Raw genomic sequence first — 22,090 nt, 5'->3', positions numbered from 1 at the left:
ACAATGATGAAAGGAAAGGCTTTTGTCTTGGACGTTATCGAAAAGACGAGTTTCGTCCCTCTTTTTATATTATTCTCCTTAACGACGCCTTTTAAAGGCTAAATGTAATGTTAATGAAATGTTAACTGGTACGAAGGCCCTCATCGTTGATTCGTTTAAATCCATCATGTATGCTTTCAGTTGCTGTAAATACTAGATAAAGCTCTTAGTTTCACTGGAGGAAGCAAGTGGATTGCACTCTATACAGGGGAGAGAGAGAGAGAGAGAGAGAGAGAGAGAGAAGATCCAGGTTTGAAGATCAGGAAATGTAGGAAACATCATCTAGACAGGGTAGGTGTGAGATGTTCGTGATGAATTTGATTGAGTTACGTTATCCTCTACTATATCACTATTTCTTATTAAGATGACTGTTTCACTTCCAGTTCCTTTCACTGGTAAAAGAAGTCGTTCACCATTATTTTTGCATATTTCTTTCCCCGAGAATGCTCCCAAACAAACAAGATTCACCTCAACCTGCTGACAAGTCTTCTATACCACTTACCATGTTTGGAAGTAAAGTTTAGAGAGAGAGAGAGAGAGAGAGAGAGAGAGAGAGAGAGAGAGAGAGAGAGAGAGAGACGAATGGCAATGGTATTTGAATATTCATGAAAGAGCTGGACACAGACGGCCACTCCCGTCCCCAAAAATATGGTCAGGCAAGGGGAAAATACAAGTGGGTAAAAAGAAAAGATAAAAATGGCCTGCCGGAGGGAATGCTAATGAAAATGATACAAAGCATAGTTAGGCTGCTGGATTTCATCATTGGCCGTGTGTTTAAATTGTGTCCTACGGATGAATTAAGCCTAGGAATGATTGGGTTTTATCCGATGCTACAAGATTGTTGTTATTGCAACTTAGATCTATATATACTTATATATATATATATATATATATATATATATATATATATATATATATGCACATATGTGTAATGTGTGCCAGTGCCATGTGCCAGCTAGTGTAGCAAGCAGCAGTATGTGTGTATGTGTGCAGTAGCTCAGCTGGCAGCAGCATGTGTGTGGCCAACAACAACCACCATCATGTCAGCTGCAACTCCAACAATGTATGTATGTGCATGTATGTGCAATGTGTATGTGTGTAGTGCCAACTAGCTATGTAACTTAATATATACTTTATAATATATATATATATATATATATATATATATATATATCTTGTTTTCTAGCATAAACTTAATCTATTCATGATCTCTTATTGATATATAACACTATTTTTTTTTTTAAGGTCTTTAGAGTGCATTCATCTTTGGCTCTCAATCGCTTCCGTTAATTCTCGCTTACTTTCTATCCAGAGCAAATTGTGTATGCACCTGGTAATCCTAAGATGTACAGTCCTTAGAGCCGTTCAGATTCAGTTTAGTCTTGTTGGGTACTCTTTGTATTACTCAGTGAATTGGTGAATTATTTACATAGGTAAATATATAATGTCTTAAAATTTTGTGTATTAATTAAACAGAGCTTTTGGATTGAACGCGAATTTTACCAAAAAATTTATATAAGAAAATATGTATATTTCTCATTTGTACACACTTAAATATGTAGTGGTTATCACTCACACATTCGGACACATAGTTAAGGAGTTATTTATTAAGAACTCTCTTTTCAAAATTAGTAAACACACAGAGTTACATTACATTTACCACAAAAAAATGTGTAAATAGCAAATAAATTTTTGGGATTTACTTTAACTCTCAATAAACATCAACATTTCACGTTTTGACAGATGATATTACGTATAGTTTACTTTTACATCATTTCCAGTTCAGTTGTGGTTTCAAAATGATATATATATATCTATCTATCTATCTATATATATATATATATATATATTATATATATATATATATATATATATATATATATTCTAAATAACTTTCATGTTTACCAATAGATGACTCGAATACATATACTGTGTAATTGCCCCGTGGTTCCTCATTTACCAACAAAATTCCATAGAGATTAGACGTAAGAGCTCGAATTTATGAGACAAAGTCTGATTTTGACGGTAGTAAGTAAATTTTGTTATCTTTGTGTTTTTTGCTATAACATCTATACATTCATGAAAGAATATTTTTTTCAGTTCTTGCATAGTTTTCCTTATGGTTTAAAGATTCTATACCATTAAAATTAATAACTCAAGGTTTCTTGGTATGGACTGGTAAGTGTAGGGATGGGGCAAGTTGGCTCAAAAAAGAAAAAAAAAATGGGGCAAGTTTGCACACGTGCCGACTTGCTCCACGTTATTTGATAAAAATAATAAGTCTATTTATTTATATAATTTACGTTTTGTTCCTGGAATTTTGTAAGGATAATGAGATTAGTGTCATATCATTTCCTCCACACTGCTCTCACAAGTTGCAGCCCCTGGATGTTAGTGTTTATAGACCTCTGAAGAAATGTGTTAACAGAGCATGTGATTCGTGATTGACTAGTAATCCAGGATCAACTATGACCATCTATGACATTCCTGGTATAGTTTCCAAAGCTTTACCTCTTGCTGTCACTCATTCTAATGTTTTCAGTGGGTTTAGGAATGCTGGAATTTCACCTTTGAATACAGACTATTTCAAGATTCTGATTTTATGGGTGTGTATGTAACAGATCGATCACAGGGAGATGTCCGAAAAGAGACACAAGGGCTTCAGACCAGTCATCAGCGTGATACAGAGTCTTGTAATATGACAGACAACAATGGAATTAAAAAAGTTCTTGATGGAGAAGTCCACGGTAAATTGATCACCTTGGAGAGCGGAATGAACCCACACCATCTTCTTCTGGAGTAACTGGGAAGACAGTGACTTCACCTGCAGAACTGAGGCCATTGCCTAAGGCAGGTGCCAGAAAGGGAAAATTCACTGAATAGGAGGAAACGTCGTTCTGCTATTCTAACTGACACACCAGTAAAAAAAAAAAAGTGCTTGAAAAGAAATTGAATAAAAAAAAACCAAAGATGAAAAGAAGCCTCTTTTCGCAAGCAAAAAAGAGACACCAATCCCATAGTTTAAGAACTGCTCATGTTGATTCAGAAGAAAGCTCAGTTGAAGACAGCCTGTGTTTGGTGTGCATAGAACTATTTTCTAAAAGTAAGGCAGGAGAAGTGTGGATCCAGTGCAGGGTATGTAACATGCGGGAGCATGAAGACTGCACTGACGAAGATTTATTTTACACTTGCCACAATTGCAACTCAGATGATGATCTGAAGTGATACTAATGCCTTATATTTTGTATTTTAGAAATTCAGAATATATTTTTGTTATTTGATTTAAATGCAATGTAGTAATTTTCTTTTAATTATCAATGTGTCAACTTACCCCATAATGTGTGCCAACTTACCCCGTATACGGGGTAAGTTGGCACAAAAAGTTATTTTTTTCTAAAGCTTACTGTTACCTTATGCTGAGAGCAAACCACAATTTTTTTGCTCTGTATAAAGAGGAATGTTCATTTTTTCAATGATGATAAGAATTTTGTAAATATGTTGATAAAAAAGTTTTTTTTTTGATAAAACTTTTTAATGATGCTAAGAGCAAAAATTTTTTTCAATTTTTTGAGCAAACCACAATTTTTTTGATATGATAAAGAGGAATGTTCATTTTTTCAATGATGATAAGAATTTTGTAAATATGTTTGTTTTCTTCCTGAATTACTTAAACCGCTTAGTCACATTTAGCTAGCCGTAATCATATTGAACCATTTACAATGAAAAGAGTGTGATGTGAGGGAAACCTCTCGGTGAACTAAAACGAATAGAGTGGAGATAAAAACTATCCTACGTTCTGGAAAGCGGAAACATGCTAACTGCTGAGGTCTTTGATGGATTACCTTCCTTCTGCGTAGATTATACTCCAGAGTCAAATCCAGGCACCAGTACCACCTGGCTGTTGAAACTAGTCTCAGACAGGCGATTAAGGTAAAGAAATGAGATTTGATGTAAAGATCTAAGAACAGATATTGATCTGATAAGTTGCTTTCAGCGCTTAGTGCAAGTGACTTTGCTAGAGAATATTGGCCAACCATCTTAAATGTTATCCCAAGACTCATCAAAAGTTTCTTAACTCATAAACAAGCATCCACTTTTTGTAAGATGTTCTCTAATGGCTTTTCTTTGTTAACCAAAAAACTATTTCCCACAGCCTCTCCGCTTCTACCCTGAGAAAAAAAATGAAGGTTTAATAATCTCTGATGATTTTCCTCTCCTGACCTTCTTCATTTAGTTGCAATGACTCAGCGCAGGGGAATGAAAGTGACTCTCGTGAAATGTAACGGTTTTGTTTTCGTAGCTTAGAGTTGATCTTGTAAGTTAAATTAAGGATTAAAACCCTGCACCCGGTAGTATAATGTATTCAAGTCATCCTCGGCCGAAAAACCTTCCTTTGTTATTTTCCATCTCCTCTCATATTCACAAAAGGTTAGTTAGTCTAATTATTCTCTCCGGAATAAAAAGTAAGATGAAGTTACTGCTGCCAAGAAAGAGATTACAATCTGTGCTAATGTTTTTCTTAGACACAAAACCCAACAAAATCAACACGAGGGGGTTTTATCCGAGTTGAAGCTCCAAGTGAATTCGATCCTTAATTGTTGAGTGCATAGTGGAAGAGTTTGCTGGATGCTGAAGGCGAATCCTTCTAATCTGGCTGTAAGCGTCCTGTCATCGTCCGGCAGAGGGGGACGGGCGCCCGCTGAATTTGCGATCCGGCAAACACAAACAAATAATGTGACGTCTGTTGTGGGGGTGACGACTCGAGTAAGAAATCCTTGGCGATGATTTTCGTGTGAATTTTCGTTTTCCCCCGTCAGAGTTGAATTCGAGTCCCCATTCATTCGTTACGTTCATTAATTCGTGCCTTGTGTGTCGCTGATAGGTTTGGCAGCGTGATTGCATTAACAGGATGGCTAAAAAGGGTCAGTCTTAAATACTTCGTTAGCCCCCCCCCCCTACTCTTGATCCTTGTGTAAATATTGTAAGCCTCTAGTTATTTCCCCAAGCTGGCAGGGGAATTTCGCCCGTAGATGAAGGGAGCATATGAGTTGTCTTCTCCTGTCAAACCGTAGATGTTGTGTCATTGCAGTGCAATGCTTGGAATTTGGTATTGGCCGTATTCGTTTTTTTGGAAAGGGGTTTTGGGGCTGGGGGATGATGCCTGGGAGCTCACTTGTATGAAGGAAACGTAGCAGAAGTGGTACTAAGAAAATCGTGAATTCTCCGTTTCATTGTCAGAATTAGAATAATAGTAACTTTGATTTACTGTAGAATTCACGGCTGCCACATGTTTCACCGAAATAGCTTTACATTGCTAATATTGTTTCGGTTAAGGTGATTTATAGAGAAGTGGAAAGGAACCCTAAACAAAATCACGGTCTTTAAAAATCTTCAAAGTTCAAAGAAAAGTATGACTGAGCATGGGCATATAGACGCTCTGTTGTACAGTGAGAAATAAAAAGGACACCTCTATTGCTTTCAGTGATGCTATTTACTCGAGCCTTTGTTTGCGAATGGATCCATGAGACTGACGAGCAATGAAACTCATTACTCACTCAGCAAGATTCTTGAACATTCCTCTCTTAAGTTAAAAAAAAAAAAAAAAAAAACTTGATGGCATGGCGATGTTTCATAAATTCTTTCTGAGGCTGTGCAGTAATGGAACTTCGTTTTTCCTCAGACTATGATTTATCACATTGCTAACGGAGATGTCCATCTTTTGGAGGTTCTTTCGTGTTTAAAGTCCTCCCGGATCGTCGAGGTACGAGTAAATTAATTGTTCTTGTACTAGCGATCATATTTAATCTGGTCTTTTACTTAATTTAATTGGAATGGGAAAAGCCAAGCGGCGCCTGAGGATGCTGGACTTAAAGGTAGACGTAATCTTTTTCCTCTAATCCTTTTCTTTACATTATTATTTTATCGTTGTTCTTTGTAATTTCTGTCTTGTCATACACCCAGTTTTTGTTTTAAAATATAATGTGCTGATATATCGACAAGGGGTTTATACTCTTACAATGCATTCACTTGTATAATGTTTTGGGATTCCACTACACACACATGTGTGTACACACACACACATATACACACATATATATATATATATATATATATATATATATATATATATATATATATATATATATATATATATATATATATATATATACTATATATATATATATAAATTAAAAAGCCAGTTTCAGTGTTTGATTATTGTGCCAGCAGAATGTGTTTGTGTTTTAGGAAGATGGGGAGAGGGTACTAATACAGTGAGTGGTTGGACGAGGAAATGGGAAGTTTAGTAAAAAAAATAAAAAAAAAAAATTGAGGTTCATTGCAAGACAGAAGGGAGATTGCATTCATGGGCATATAAGGATAGGCAAGGTGATAACGAGGGAGGTAACAGAGAAGAGAAGGCATATAATAAAAAGTGGATACAAGGTGAAGAGGGAGATTAGGAAGTTGTTCTACAAGGAGGTAAATGCAGAGAGAAACGTTAGTGAGCTGTTGGATCCCAAACCAAAAGATGCATGTAGAGACTTACTGTCTGAAAAGAATGCAGTACTGGGTCGATTAAATGAGTGTCTTGAGGATTTGTTGAATGTGGAAGATGCAAGAGAAGCAGAGCTGAATGACGCAAGATTGGAAGAAGCCTGGATAAGTCTGAGAATTTTTGTGAACGTTACTGGTCAGGATGTTCAGGAGGGTAATTGAGAGGCTAGAAAACGGAAGATCCCAGTATTTGGTGCGACTGAGGACAAGGTCCTGTGCTACATGGTAAAAATGTGTGAGTAGCTGTCCAAGGTATATACGATATATTCTAAAGGAATTATTAAGATGGATAATTTTCCCTTTGTATATATAAAGGAAAATATGAGAGAGGAAAATGTCAGGATTTTTTACCATAACTTTGTTGTATATGCCAAGGAAGATGTTTGGAAGGATTTCGATTGAGAAAGTATGATAGACGACAGAAGGTCTGACAGTGGTAGAACAGTGTAGGTTTGGACAAAGACGAGGCTGTGACGTTCAAGATTTGTTATGAAACAGCTATTTTAGAAGGTTAAAAGTTAACGGAATGTGACGTACCGGTACCTAGATAACGATTTTGATGGAATGGATACAGAGGCAATGTGGATGGTGTTGAGATTTGTGGTAGAGAGGGTAAAGTGCCAAGACCAATAAGAAGTTTTTATGATTGAAGTGAAGCATGTATTAGAATTTGTAGGTCGGAGATTAGTATATAGGTGGGAGATTTCTGGTTAGGTGCATAAAACTGGGTTAGAATAAGGGTATGATAGGTCCCCATGGCTTTTTAATATTTAAATAAATGGAGCGATGTGAGAAGTCAAAGAAATTACAGTAGCTGAAGGTACTAACGTGTTAGATAAGATGATGGATTATAAATGGACTGTGGAATGGATAATGATTACAGGCAGTGCAGTATTTATTGGGAATAGTGGTCATGTGGATAAAATAGAGGATGATAGGTTTGTGAAATTATAAAACTCGGCAGTGTTAAGAGGAAGGAGGAAAGGGGTACTCAAACAGGAATGGATGGGTATAGCAAAAGATATATTGAAAAGGAGGGGATTCAATATCTAGGAGGCAAGGGCGTGCGTGCAAGATATAGATGAAAGATAAAGAGTGTGTGTCTATGTAGGCAGGTTTGATTTACTGCTACAGTGAAGGTTTACGAAACTGTCGTGGCTGGGGAGTGTGATGCCCTTGTTTTCATTCACGTTACGGCAGTTTAAGCCAAATCAAAGTCCTTCAAAAGAAGGCATCGTGCTTAGCCCATACAAAAATGGGAAAAAGAACGTTAAAAAGAAGAAGACGAAGAAGAAGTCGGAAGTGTGTGTTATTATCATTGATTATTGTAAAACCAAAAACAAATACATAAATAAAAATGTAAAAAAAAGAAAGACATAAATAAATAAATAAATTAAAACAAATAATTAAAAATAAAATAATAAATAAAAATAAATAAATTAAGAAAAATATCATTATACATTTTTTGAAACCACCCTCTGCTAGGGGAAGGGGCTTAATGTTCAAAAAGAAAGGAAAAAGTATATATTATATATATATACACATGTATGTGTGTGTGTGTGTGTGTGTATTATGTATATATATATATATATATATATATATATATATATATATATTATATATATATATATATGTTTGTGGTTTCTCAGCAGGTCTTTTGGGATGAGGCTTACTGCCCCATGCACTTTTTTTGACTTCAGTATGGGGAATGTGGACCTCTGGAACATGATCCAAATGCAGTACCACCCATTATTGGCGTTTTTCCCTATTAAAAGGGGTGGCGCCAGAATGGGAAAGCTTTCCTGTTCTCAGCTTGTCTATAAGTATGAGATTCTCAGCTCCGCGTCCTTGACTTGACCCCAGCCGACACTGGTACCCGCTCTTAGTTGGTTCGACTGGTGAGCGGCAGGTTGCGATCGAAACATGGGCATGGCAAATGTGATCCTCTATTACAATACTCTGTTACTAAGCTGTGTACATACATATTTAATAGAATTGATTTGACAATCGTTCTTAACTGGAAATTGATACTTTCTGTTCATTTACCAATAAAAATTTTTATTCTAACTTGCTTTTAACATCTCTATTGGTATATTATCCGTTCTCTCTCTCTCTCTCTCTCTCTCTCTCTCTCTCTCTCTCTCTCTCGTTAAACAAATGCTTGTCTCCTGTAGCCAACGAGTCAGTCTTATACAGTAAATCCTCGTTTATCAACCACTTTTCTTTTTAGCATTCTTCAGCCGCGCACTTTCTGCCATCTCTTATCATCTCATCTTTCATCTTTTTGTTTCTGTCATTTCTATTTTCATCCATTCGCTTGTATGGCTTTTTTTCTTTTTATAGGTCTGTGGCCGTTTTGTATTTAATAGTCTTTTTTATTTCACTTCACCGGTTCGCTTTATGTAACTTTTATATTCTCTCTCTCTCTCTCTCTCTCTCTCTCTCTCTCTCTCTCTCTCTCTTCCACAGTGGCTCAATAGATATGAAAATAGACAAGGTGAGAGTAATTGTGAGTTTGACTGATGATTATTTAGAGACATTGCGAAGGTAATGAATGAACCCGACCATTAGTGAAGAGGGAATTGAAAATTGATGGGAAAATCCTTGAATTATTTTTGGTCCTAGAATGCACAAATACCTCCTTTCATTATTTTCTCGTTATTCAAGTTCTCTCTCATTCTCATTATATATATATATATATATATATATATTATATATATATATATATATATATATATATATATATATATATATATATATATATATATATATATTATATATATATATATATATATATATATTCTATCTCTCATTCTATATATATATATATATATATATATATATATATATATATATATATATATATATATATATATATATAGTGTGTGTGTGGGGGCGTATATGTAAAATGTGTCTCCCCTGCAGACTGGTAGTTACCAACTCTGCCTCATCAACAAGATCTCAGCGTTCGATCCCGGTTGGGGGTGCAGCAATGACCATTTACTGACCAATCCAGTGCGCCCTTGTTAGTCGACTGTTGTGGTTTGCAGCAGGTTTGGGCAAGGGTATGGGCCAACAACTTGACTTTGGGAGACTTTATTTATTATAGAGAAGGTGTAAAGTTTATATAAGAACACACAAGCAACACACACACATATATATATGTATGTATGTATGTATGTATATATATATATATATTATATACACACATATTTGTGTGTGTATGTATCAATGTGAATGTGAATCTTTATTTGATGCTTTAGATGTTTATTAGAGTTTGTCAGTTGTTATATCATAATTCCGCTACCCATTAACGTAACGAAAGTGACTTGATTTTTTTTTGTTTTTTTGTTTTTTTACAATCTTCCTCGACTTCGATATCTCGCGTACATGCTTTGTATTGGATGACACGAGGTCGTTGTTGTGGACTTTCTTCTTAATTGCTGTCTTGGCTTCAGCATTTATCATGAGAGAGGTTGATGGAGTCTGACATTGCAATATTCATATATTTTTGCTTGTTTTCAAAGAAGGATTTGACCTTCGAGGAACTTGGCAAGTTTATTGTTCATGTCGGGAGCAGCGTAGGATGATTAACTTTATGACTTTCAGGGAATAAAGTGTGGGGTCTGCCTTGTCTGTACCTTACAAGAATTTAATGGATTAGCATTAACATTGCGGGGATTATGCGCTCTGCGATTATGACTTCAAGATCCATTTATGGACTGTTGACCTTTTTGTCAGACCTTGACTCTGATGCTTACTTGTAACCTTGATGTAGCGAATGATTTATAGATTTTTTTAGTGTTATCTGGCGTCACAAGCAGTGAGATCATCGGTGCTGGACTCATTATAGCAATTAGCTCACTTTTCCTGTTGACCACAACAAATTCAGTGAAAACAAGATGGCTCTCTTAAAATTCATAAGTATAAATTCCCCTTTGTATATGGTCTCAACGACTCTAAGCCGGTAACATTTGGGAAAAGTGGTGAAATTACCATTGCATGATTTTAGCTTTTCAGTTGCAGTTTTCTTGTTGTGTAATCTGTGAAGTACATGTTTAGTAGCCTTTATTTCACTTGTTGCAATTTTGCAAGGAAACGCATTTCATTCTGTACTCGACGTTTTTAGTTTTCTGTAAAAGAAAACTATTGAGTTGGCTTTTTTGTCTGTCGGTCCGCCCTCAGATCTTAAAAACTTCTGAGGCTAGAGGGCTGCAAATTGGTATCTTGATAATCCACCCTCCAATCATGAAACTTACAAGATTACACCCCTCTAGCCTCGGTAGTTTTTATTTTATTTAAGGTTAAAGTTAGCCATGGTCGTGCGTCTGGCACTGCTATAGTGCCAACAACACATGCCACCACCTGGCTGTGGCTGAAAGTTTCATGGGCCGCGGCTGAGAGTTTCATGGGCCGTTGCTTAGAGTTTCATATTTTACTTGCTGACTCTAGCAGCGATTCACAACAACACTTAGCATTCGTTCAGCCTTTTGTTTAAGTGCAATAATGTATCGTTGCCAATGATCTCTCTCTTTTTATTATTTTTCTCGCTGACAATTCTTGAAATGCTGTTTAAATGAAAATGTCATTGCAGAGATAAGGGCAGTGATAAGATCCGTGTTGTCTAGCGATGTCAGCTCTTATCATGAATTGATTTTTTTTTTTTTTTTTTTTTTCCCACATCTTTGCTAATGAACGCTAAACGTGATGTGTTTTATTAGGTACCATTATAAGTGTGACTGAGAAAACATCTCCTTGGAAAGAGACATCAGGACCAAGTAGATGGAGCTATTGTTATGGTTAAGAATTACGATTTACATAATGACAATAACAATACTAATACGAGGCTGTACAAAATGCAGTGTTTGTGAAAATGAAAATGTTTCGGAATGGAAAATAACACTTGGTAAAAGAGAGCCATCCATCAATTGTAATCCAGAAAAAAATATAAAAAACAATACCCATGGCAGATGCTGTTTATATATATATATATATATATATATATATATATATATATATATATATATATATATATATATATATATATATATATATATATTTATATATATATATATATATATGTATATATATATATATATATATATATATATATATATATATATATATGTGTGTATATATATGTATATATGTGTGTCTGCAGATAGATAAATAGATGTGTATTTATGTATATATGTATGTATGTATGTATATTATATATATATTTATATATATATATATATATATATACATATATATATATATATAAACAGCATCTGGATGGGAAAGTGTCTTAAAAAAAAGGTTGAGGGAAGAAAACAGTCTTCAATGAGATTAGTGTTGCTATTTTCAATAATGTAATTTTTTAACGTCACTGGAAGAAGATCTCGTGATGAAACAGAGCAACCCTAATTGTAAATGAGAAAGAGAGAGAGAGAGAGAGAGAGAGAGAGAGAGAGAGAGAGAGAGAGAGAGAGAGAGAGAGAGAGAGGACACTCCTTGCTTCCAGAGGTCACTGAGGGTGAAGGGACTGGGCCTTTCTAGAGTGGCACGGCCTTATGCCCGTCTCCCAGGGGGATCCGATGACGGCAAAACACGGCTACCTCATGACATCACGACGTCACCCTTAAGTCGCCCTTAAAAGGGTTGCTTAAATAATGGCTGTCTGATCTCAGCCTCCTTAAAATGTCGTGTTGGAAGACAGAGAAAATGTCTGTGGGGCTGAAAGTGCCGCGGCCTAGAATTGTTTAGATGTTATCAAGAGGTCTGATGGCATTACCCAACTAATAGCGATAACAGCAATACAGTTTATTTCAGCGCATGTTACCTGTGGGAATAGATGTCTGATGCAAGAGACAGTTCAAAATAAGATTTGCAAGATGAGAAATAATGAAACACCTATAGGACGGTAATTGCAACAATATTGCAGGAAAGTCGATGTTATGAAGTTAGAATAATTTATGGTAGGGATGGAGTGATATAACCTTATGAATACTAATCACAACGAGAAAACCCAAAAAAATTTCACATAATAATATAATAATAATAATAATAATAATAATAATAATAATAATATAAAAACTAAGATAATAATAATAATAAAAATATAATTATTAAAATTATTATTATTATTATTATTATTATTATTATTAGAAATATTAACTAAGATGATAATTAATATATTGTTAGTTTAACCAGTTTTTATTACTGTTAATATTTATTAGAAATAGTAACATCCTTAGTTTAACCAGACCACTGAGCTGGCCCAAAAGGATTAGACTTATTTACGTGACTAATAACCAATTGGTTACCTAGCAACGGGACCTGCATCTTATTGTGGAATCCGAACCACAAAATTATACCGAGAAATTAATTTCTATCACCAGAAATAAATTCCTCTCAATTCTTCATCGGCCGGTCGGAGACTCGAACGCGGGCCAGCAGCAGAGAAATAGTAGCGGTAATTATCTTACAGTACCACAATGCTTTTAGTTAGTTTGGAACATGAAGACACCGTCGTGTAACCTTCCAGAACAGGCCCTTGTTTTTACTGTGAAAAACAGTATTCAGTTTTATCAAGTGCTGTGATTGATATTCAAGGCTTTCTCAGTTTTATAGTTTTATTCAGTATATTAATTTTTTGTAGTTGTTGCTTTGCTTATTGTTTCTCCTCCGAAGTTACTTAGAATCTTTTAAAGGTAAAATCGGTGACAATTTCTGTTGATGTATCTCATCATAAGTGAAGCTGGTACAGTTTCTTTTTCTCATCCTGTTGACATATTTTCCATTGGCTTTATTGTACCTCCATTCTGTAAGTGTGTATGGTGATGAGGTGAAGGAAAGAACTTTGTTAACATTATTATGTGACGACAATCATAACAGTATGAAATCACACTGAAATAAAAATGAATTTAGTAATGAATAAAAAGCGAATTATGAACACTGTCTTGATCCCGTTCAAACTGCACTGATTTTCTCTCTCATATCTCTTCTCCCATTCCGTCCCAGCTGCTTTCATCATTCGACTAACATTTACGGCGCCTAATTTGATTCAACAGAAACGTAAAGGATCTTTAAAAAAACGTTCGGATACTACTTTCCTCGTCCATTTCTGGTGTATGGACCGGTCTACCCGCTTGCAAAACGGTCTCCTCATCGCTTGCTCTACGAGGCACAGAGAGAGAGAGAGAGAGAGAGAGAGAGAGAGAGAGAGAGAGAGAGAGAGAGAGAGAGGTATCGCATGACGGTAAAACACTGTGGAGCCATGTGCCCGATCCTCTGGCATCACCTTAACCCTTTTGACCTCTGAGTGGCTCCCAGCTGGCACTGTTGACTGCTTCAGACAATACTACAAACCCGGCGATTATCCCATGGGATAAACAGCCTAATCTCCCTTGCCTTTGGGGGCTAATGTGCTCTGACAACGGAAGGGTGACACTGAAAAGAACAGAAGAAAGAGAAATTTCCCTTCTGAAATCAGGACGTGGTAGTGAGGTGCCGTCCCTTCTCGACCCTGATTTACGGCTGTTTTAGGATTTAAAACCGGGTTAAGTCGTGGACGTTGATGATAATATGTGGTTGGCTCATGACCACCCTTACGGTAGAAAAGGTCTCGGCTTCATTGCTGCGTTATTGTTGATGCTATTGTCTTGGGCGCAATAAGAATTTCTGTTGGGGTTGGCGGAGGGCGAGAAATGTATCCACGCGCACACACACACACACACAGTTATTATAATTGTTTATTATAATAACACGTGACTAACACTTTGTCACTGATTTTGAATCAAAGTAAACTACTGTTGGTTTTTGTGTGTGATTGTAGATTATAAAGCATGATACATTTTTTTTCTTGGCCCAGGCTTATGGATTGTTCAACAAGCACCGCACACCCCACCCCCTTCCTAACCACCTTTTTTTTTACTATTTTCGTGTTTATCGTTCATATTTAAGCTGATGAATTCCCGCCTACCCTGACCAAGAAGAAGAAGAAGAATGAAATGTGGTGGGGAAACGTTTCCTGCTTTTCTAATCCTGGGATAAACGGCTCGGGTAATCTCCAAGATTTAAATGGTTCGAGTAAAAGCTATTGGCCCCATTATGATAAGCCTTTATTCCTGAGTGTTTCACCAGATGACACTTTGTGCATAGGGGAATAAGTCTTTTACTTTCCTGAGATTTCGACGGCCAGAAACATGCATCAGTTTTTTTTTTTTAGATGCGCAGAGCTGCATCGCCCTCGGGCAATGTCTGTTTACTGGCTCAGTATCGTTTAATAGCAGATGGGCCTGATGTTGCTGTCGTTTACGGCTTTATGGCTGCTTCGTATTTATAACCCCTCTTTCATATATTCTAATTCATAAATAATATGTATGTTATTGTAAGATTGCTATCGGTTACCCTGTGTACCCTTGATGACCTCGAAAGTAAATTAATCTACTGTGGTGTGCACAAATCCTTCCGCCTGGCCCGGGGATCGAACGTCGGTTCTCTCTCTGATGAGGCAAGTCATCTGGCTCCGTCTGTTCCTGCTGAGTCACGCATCTACCTTCTTCTTCTTCTTCTTCTTCTTCTTCATCAGGTCTTTTCCTGGATAAGTTAAATTAAGTATACCTTAGTTTAACCAGAGCACTGAGCTGATTAACAGCTCTCCTAGGGCTGGCCCGAAGGACTAGACTTATTTTACGTGGCTAAGAACCAATTGGTTACCTAGCACGGGAGCTACAGCTTATTGTGGAATCTGGACCACATTATATCGAGAAATGAATTTCTGTCACCAGAAATTAATTCCTCTAATTTTTCACTGGCTGGCCGGAGACTCGAACTCGGGCCTAGCAGAGTACTAGCCGACAACTCTACCGACTCACCCAACGAGGAACTTCTTGGTTAAGGATTGTCTATCTCGTTGTCCCTTCTGTTAGTGATAAAAATATAAATGTCGAAGTGTAAAACTGAAATACTAACAACAGCAAGTGGAACTGCTGCATTCATGACAATTATTAATGTACCAGCAATGAAAAATGATGTAAAGACGCATACGGAATGCTTTCAAAGCTCAGTAGCCTGAAATATCAAGATTTCTGATAGACATGGGCTGTGGGTTGCTGTATACGTTTCCATCCGTAATCAGAAGGGTCACGAGATTAAATTCAGGAGTTTCAATTTTTTTATTGTGTTTCTTTAGGGTAACTGATTGCTGTGTGCGTGTGTGTGTGTGTTGGAGTTAAGAAAACTGACATCGTTATCTCACGTTTTTCAAACTGTGGTGCTGCAAGATGTCTAATAGTCCTAAGGTTTCAATTAGAGCTCAGAAATGATATCGTTCCATATGGCTGTTATTTTAATGTATCCTTCTTAGTTTTTTTTTTTTTTTATTTCTTAAGTCTTTACCTTGATTATTTAAGCTTAAGCGTACACTGTAAAAGCGTGAGAGAGAATATTTTCTAAGGTAAGTGTTGCCTCTGTATGTATATGTAGAAAACTAGAGATTATTGTATTACATCAGTGAAACAAAAATCTAAATTTAGTTCGATATTCTTAACAGATGACAGAAGAAAAAATAACAAATAATATACAGTATATATATATATATATTTTTTTTTTCTATTTATTTATTTATTTATTTATTTATTTATTTATTTATTTATTTATTTATTTATTTATTTATTTATTTATTTATTTAATTACCCAATGAGAGAAACGCTTGTAATTAGGAAAGATGATCAATTATTTGTGGTTTGTTGACTACAGCTGTGGAGGTAGTAAATTATATTTTATATTTTCCCTTTAATTCAAGTGTTGTATATCACATTTTAAACAGATCACGAGAAAGAGAGAGAGAGAGAGAGAGAGAGAGAGAGAGAGAGAGAAATTGCAACTGCCTCCCTCATCCATCCAGCCTCGCCCCCTTGCAGAGTTGCATATGATTAATTTACATATCACAGAGTTCCCATTAGTGCCCAGATCGAGCAAGTTAGTCGCAAACAAGTCGCACAAGTCAACCTGACAAACAGTCCTAACAAGTGCTTCGAAGCAGAGGAGGTGGGAGGGCGCATGTGATGATGTCGGCCACAAAGGTTTGGAGGGGCGTGGGTAGGGGGAGCGGGTGCCCCTGTTTTAAGGGTGGGAGGCGGAGGAAAGGCTTTTAATTGTATATTATTCTAACACCATGTTTGGTGTAGGATGTAATCGGAGGGGTCCTGGGGATCTCTTGAAATCCTACACCTCCGAGGCGAAAGAGAGAAATCTTCGTCCCTTTAAACGTGGCGTCTAGAGACCAGGAATGTTTATCGTACCTCGGTAGGTTAGAGAGAGAGAGAGAGAGAGAGAGAGAGAGAGAGAGAGAGAGAGCCCTTCTTGCCTTGAAAGTTCTTTGTCTTTTCCATGATCTCGTAGTCTTCGAATCTAGGTTTAACTTATTGAAGTTCACTGATACATGCATTTCAGTATGTTCAGCCCAAGATATTCATACAAACAGACTTCTACACGAGTCAAAATGTGAGATTGCTAATACACAGGCCACAACTGACCGTGAACAATAGCGTCAACGAAGTGAAACAAGAGAAAGAAGGACAGAAAATGAACTAGCTTGTCCTTAATCCCCGAAGAATAAACTTATCTTGTAGTCCAAGATCTAGCCAACCTCCTCCGTCCAAGGAAAAAAAAATTAAGGATTCATTAATGGATTAAATCTTAAGACCCTCCAGATGGCGGGGCGGAGGGGGTTGGAGACAAATGGTTTGGTGGGTGACTGAAGAGCACACAGGATAATTTTAAGCCCCTACAACCTTTTTACCACCTGTTGGAGTTGTCCTGCTCGATGCTACGAATTTTCTTCGGCCACGAAGTCTTTTCCGTGAAATCGATTTTCATCGACCTCCGAATTATATCAGTATATGTGTACATATGTATATATATATATATATATATATATATATATATATATATATATATATATATATATATATATATATATATATATATACGAGTATATATATATATATATATATATATATATATATATATGTATGTATGTATGTACTTATTTATATATTTGAATAGCCATAGTGACCGCTTAACGTTTCCATCAATAGAGTGTTTAATCCACTACAAACACATCGCCAGTCACATCTATTTTCGCTGTTCTTGGACATAAAGCTACTTCCTTTCAATTCCTCTTTCACGCAGTCTGTCCCACACTTTCTAGCTCTTCCTCGCCAGATTCCTCATTGCAATTCAAATTAAACACTGTTATCCCACTTGCTTGCCACGTGAGCAAAAAAAGCATATATATATATATATATATATATATATATATATATATATATATATATATATATATATATATATATATATATATATATATATATATATATATATATATATATATATATATATATATATATATATATATATATATATATATATATACATATATATATATATATATATACATATATATATATATATATATATATATATATATATATATATTATATATATATATATATATATATATATATATATATATATATATATATATATATATATATATATATATATATATATATATATATATATATGGTGTTTTCACAGTGTTTACACGTTAATATGAAAGCATTGTTCCCATAAAAGTTTACAAGTCATAAATGATTTCTATAATTATTACTCCCAATTAAGTAGGCAGGATTTTGAAAGTTCGTTGGTTGTTTTGATTTAAGGCAAAAGAATTTGTCTTTTTTTCCGATAATCTCGACGTTAGGATTGTTTCCAAACTTAAACCTGACTTTTCAGTGAAGCTGGTTACTGAATTTCTCTCTCTCTCTCTCTCTCTCTCTCTCTCTCTCTCTCTCTCTCTCTCTCTCTCTCTCTCTCTCTTAAACATTTCACCCTTGCTAATCTCACTTGTGCATGGCGGTTTCTGTCAGAGGTCAGGGGAAATCCCCTAAGCTAGGTCACATGTTCCCGTCACAGGTCATCTGGACAATATGCTTGGGACTGGGACGCATAAACAACTAGTTACAAAGGGGGGGGAAAAGTTGAAAAATAAAAGGTGCTGAAACTGTAAAGGTGAGTATGGAGTAAGAGAGAGAGAAGGATGGACTAGTAGATGCACAGAATAATAGATGAACATTCAGACACACCGACAGAGAAGAGTCTGTTGCAGAGATAAAAATATTTTGAATATTCAGTCACGGAAAGTGATGCTTCACAAAGACCAGAGAAGAAAGGGCCTCGAAATAATAATGAAAACAATGGAGAAGCAAATCCACAGTTATGTATGTGTACATATATTTAAAGATAAATCAATATAGATATTTATATATCTATATATATCTACAGTATATCTATATCTATATATATCTATTTCTATATATATATATCTATATTGATTTATCTTTAAATATATGTACATATAGATAACTGTGGATTTGCTTCTCCATTGTAAGACTCATGCTACCAGAGTATTTTTAATGAAAAACAGAAATATGGATTAAAAGAAATGAAAATAATTATTATGAGGGAGATATATGCCAGGTAGGGAGGAGTACTTATAAGGCGGACGGGTCTGACGGTTGCAGGAAGTGGAAGCGAAGAGAAAGAAAAGGAAAGCAAGCAAGCAAGCAAGAGACAAAGGTGTTGTGGAATCTGTCTGTGCAAATACGGAGAGGGGGAACGACCAGTCCCAGCTGCGGCTATAGTCCCAGAAGATGGAAAATGAAAGTGCTGTCTGAGGAATAACGGAAAGCGGGGGAAGAAATAAAGGGGAAAAAGAAATCGAAGGGAAATTTAAGAATATACCTGCATGTGAAATTCCCTCTCCATCCGCCGTGACTGGGTTCAAAGCAGAAAAGCCTCTCTGTCTGTCTGTTGCGGTCTCTATGATTTATCAGGAAATTCAATAACGACCCTCCGTTGGTGTCCATGGAAGAAGAAGAAGGGCCATTGCCCACTGCTTGGATTTTCTGATAAATGGCTGCTGTCAGTTTTATGTTTTAAGTAGGTCATCCTTGCATGCAATCGAACAATAATTCCCTCGTCCATCAGAAAAACTCGTGGACTATCTATACGATACAATATTACACAGTTATTGAAAATATGTTTTGCATTTCTTTTTGCAAGTGATGGTTCCATGCCTCTCGTCTCTATCCTCATTTTAGTTTATGATTGGCAATGTGGAATAGTAACTTAGCTAGCCTTACATGAAAAAAATCAAGATTTATTTGCTTCCTCATGACAGGTCTTGTTACATCTTTAAAAAAATCATTAATAACGTGAATATATATATATATATATATATATATATATATATATATATATATATATATATATATATGTGTGTTGTGTGTGTGTGTGTGTGTGTGTCCTCTAACAGCTAGGTTGCATAAAATATTTAGCAATCTCAATCCGTAATTGCATCGTTCATACATACACACACATAATATATTTGTACACACACACACACACTTATATATATATATATATATATATATATATATATATATATATATATATATATATATATATATATATATATATATACACACACACACACACACACACATATTTATATATGAACGATGAAACGATGCATTACGAGAGAGATAGACTAAATATTTGATGTAACCTGTTAGGGACAGCGACTTCCAACAGGTCTTTGACTTATCCCAGTGTTCGCTATCACCCAATACTGATAGTAAACATTTCTGGTTCTTGTCAGCACGGAACTGGCGTTTTGTTTGGGACATAGCTTTGTCTGCTGTATATTCGATATGCAAGAACCCCCACCAACAACAGGCGCCAGACCTTTGAACCTGTCAGTGTTGGGTGTAAGTACCCGTGCGTTCGTTTTGGGTCACCTTCGTTTTTGTGTTTCAGAGTTATCTTACATCGTGCAGTCAGGTTTAAGTTTACCTATCTTTTGTTCATTTTCAATTATCATTGTTTCAAGTTCGTAATATTTTCTAATATTAATCCTGTTCTTACCACTTGACAGCGTCATCTTTTTTTAGCTCATCTTTTTTTTAGTTTTCTGAAAGTGATTGATGTTTTTTTTTTTTTATTTATATAAAGTAACGAATGAAATGTCTAAGTTTCACAATTTCTTTTATTTATTTATCGTAACGAGTGAATATCTAAATTTCTCATTAGTATCTATCTTACCTTGACTGTCTTTTGATGAACTATCATTGATTTCAGAATTACAGAGTAGTGTGTCATATATTTACATTAACGAATATTTTGGCTATTAACACTACGCTATTGTGCACCTTTCTGGTTTTCGTTAATAGACTGTCATACGATTTTTTTTATCCTCATAAAGCTGAAGTATTTTACAAAGATAAGTGATTTGTACTTCAGTCTGGCCCAGAACTTTATTGAAATTTGTTGTGTCGATGAATGTCTGAAAGAATACCGTCAAAGATTCGGTTATGGACGGGTCGGTATCGGTCTCGGCTAGCACTCCTGCTGGGCCTGAGTTCGAGTCTCCTACCGGCCAATGAAGTATTAGAGGAATTTATTTCTGGTGATAGAAATTCATTTCTCGGTGTAATGGTTCGGATTCCACAATAAGCTGTAGGTCCCGTTGCTAGGTAACCAATTGGTTCTTAGCCAAGTAAAATAAGTCTAATCCTTCGGGCCAGCCTTAGAAGAGCTGTTAATCAGCTCAGTGGTCTGGTTAAACTAAGATTTACTTAACTTGTGGTTTATCACTTTGATACCGAAGGGTAAAATTACTCATACAGGGACTTTTATTAGAACTTATCATTAGGAATGTGCAGATTTTTAAGGTTTTTGTGTGGGTGGTGAGATAAAAAATGACTCATTGAATAACTGTCTAAATAATTTGATTAAGATGTATATGGTATTGCCGGATAATCGGTTTCTGTTACTCAAACCGTACAGCAGAATAATTATTTCACAGATGCGCCTTTCAAAGGCTTACCATCCTGCATCTGATTAGCAGTGAAATATTATTAGGGTATTTTTTGGCTAGTCTAGGTAACCCTGTAATGATCACAAAGAAAACTGTTTCCTCCATTTATTCAGTGGTCTTTGGTTGGGAGATGCTACTTACAGTTTTCGAGACCACTTTCCCAGTTAAAGCTAATCCAGCCATAGATAAAAATCTGTAGATTTACACAGTGTATAGATTAGAAAGACTATATGTGATTCCAAAATCTTCCTAAATATTCCTTTTCATTCTCATGTGAACAGATTTAGTATACCTTAGTTTACCCAGACCACTGAGCTGCTGATTAACAGCTCTCCTAGGGCTGGGCCCGGAAGGATTAGAGACTTATTTTACGTGGCTAGAACCAATTGGTTGCCCAGCAACGGGACCTACGGCTTGTGTAGGAGAGTGTGAAAACGTCACTGAGTTCAACTTCATTGAAGGTTATTTTGTATGATGCATTAAATGCTCTGGATTAAACCCTGCTGAGGTAGATGATTTTTAATCCTTAGAAAAGGTGCCTCATTTTACTCCTTGAATGAGTTC

This window comes from Macrobrachium rosenbergii, chromosome 52 (assembly GCF_040412425.1).
Source record: "Macrobrachium rosenbergii isolate ZJJX-2024 chromosome 52, ASM4041242v1, whole genome shotgun sequence".
Lineage (NCBI taxonomy): Eukaryota > Metazoa > Arthropoda > Malacostraca > Decapoda > Palaemonidae > Macrobrachium > Macrobrachium rosenbergii.
Note: the sequence above shows the minus strand (reverse complement) of the source record.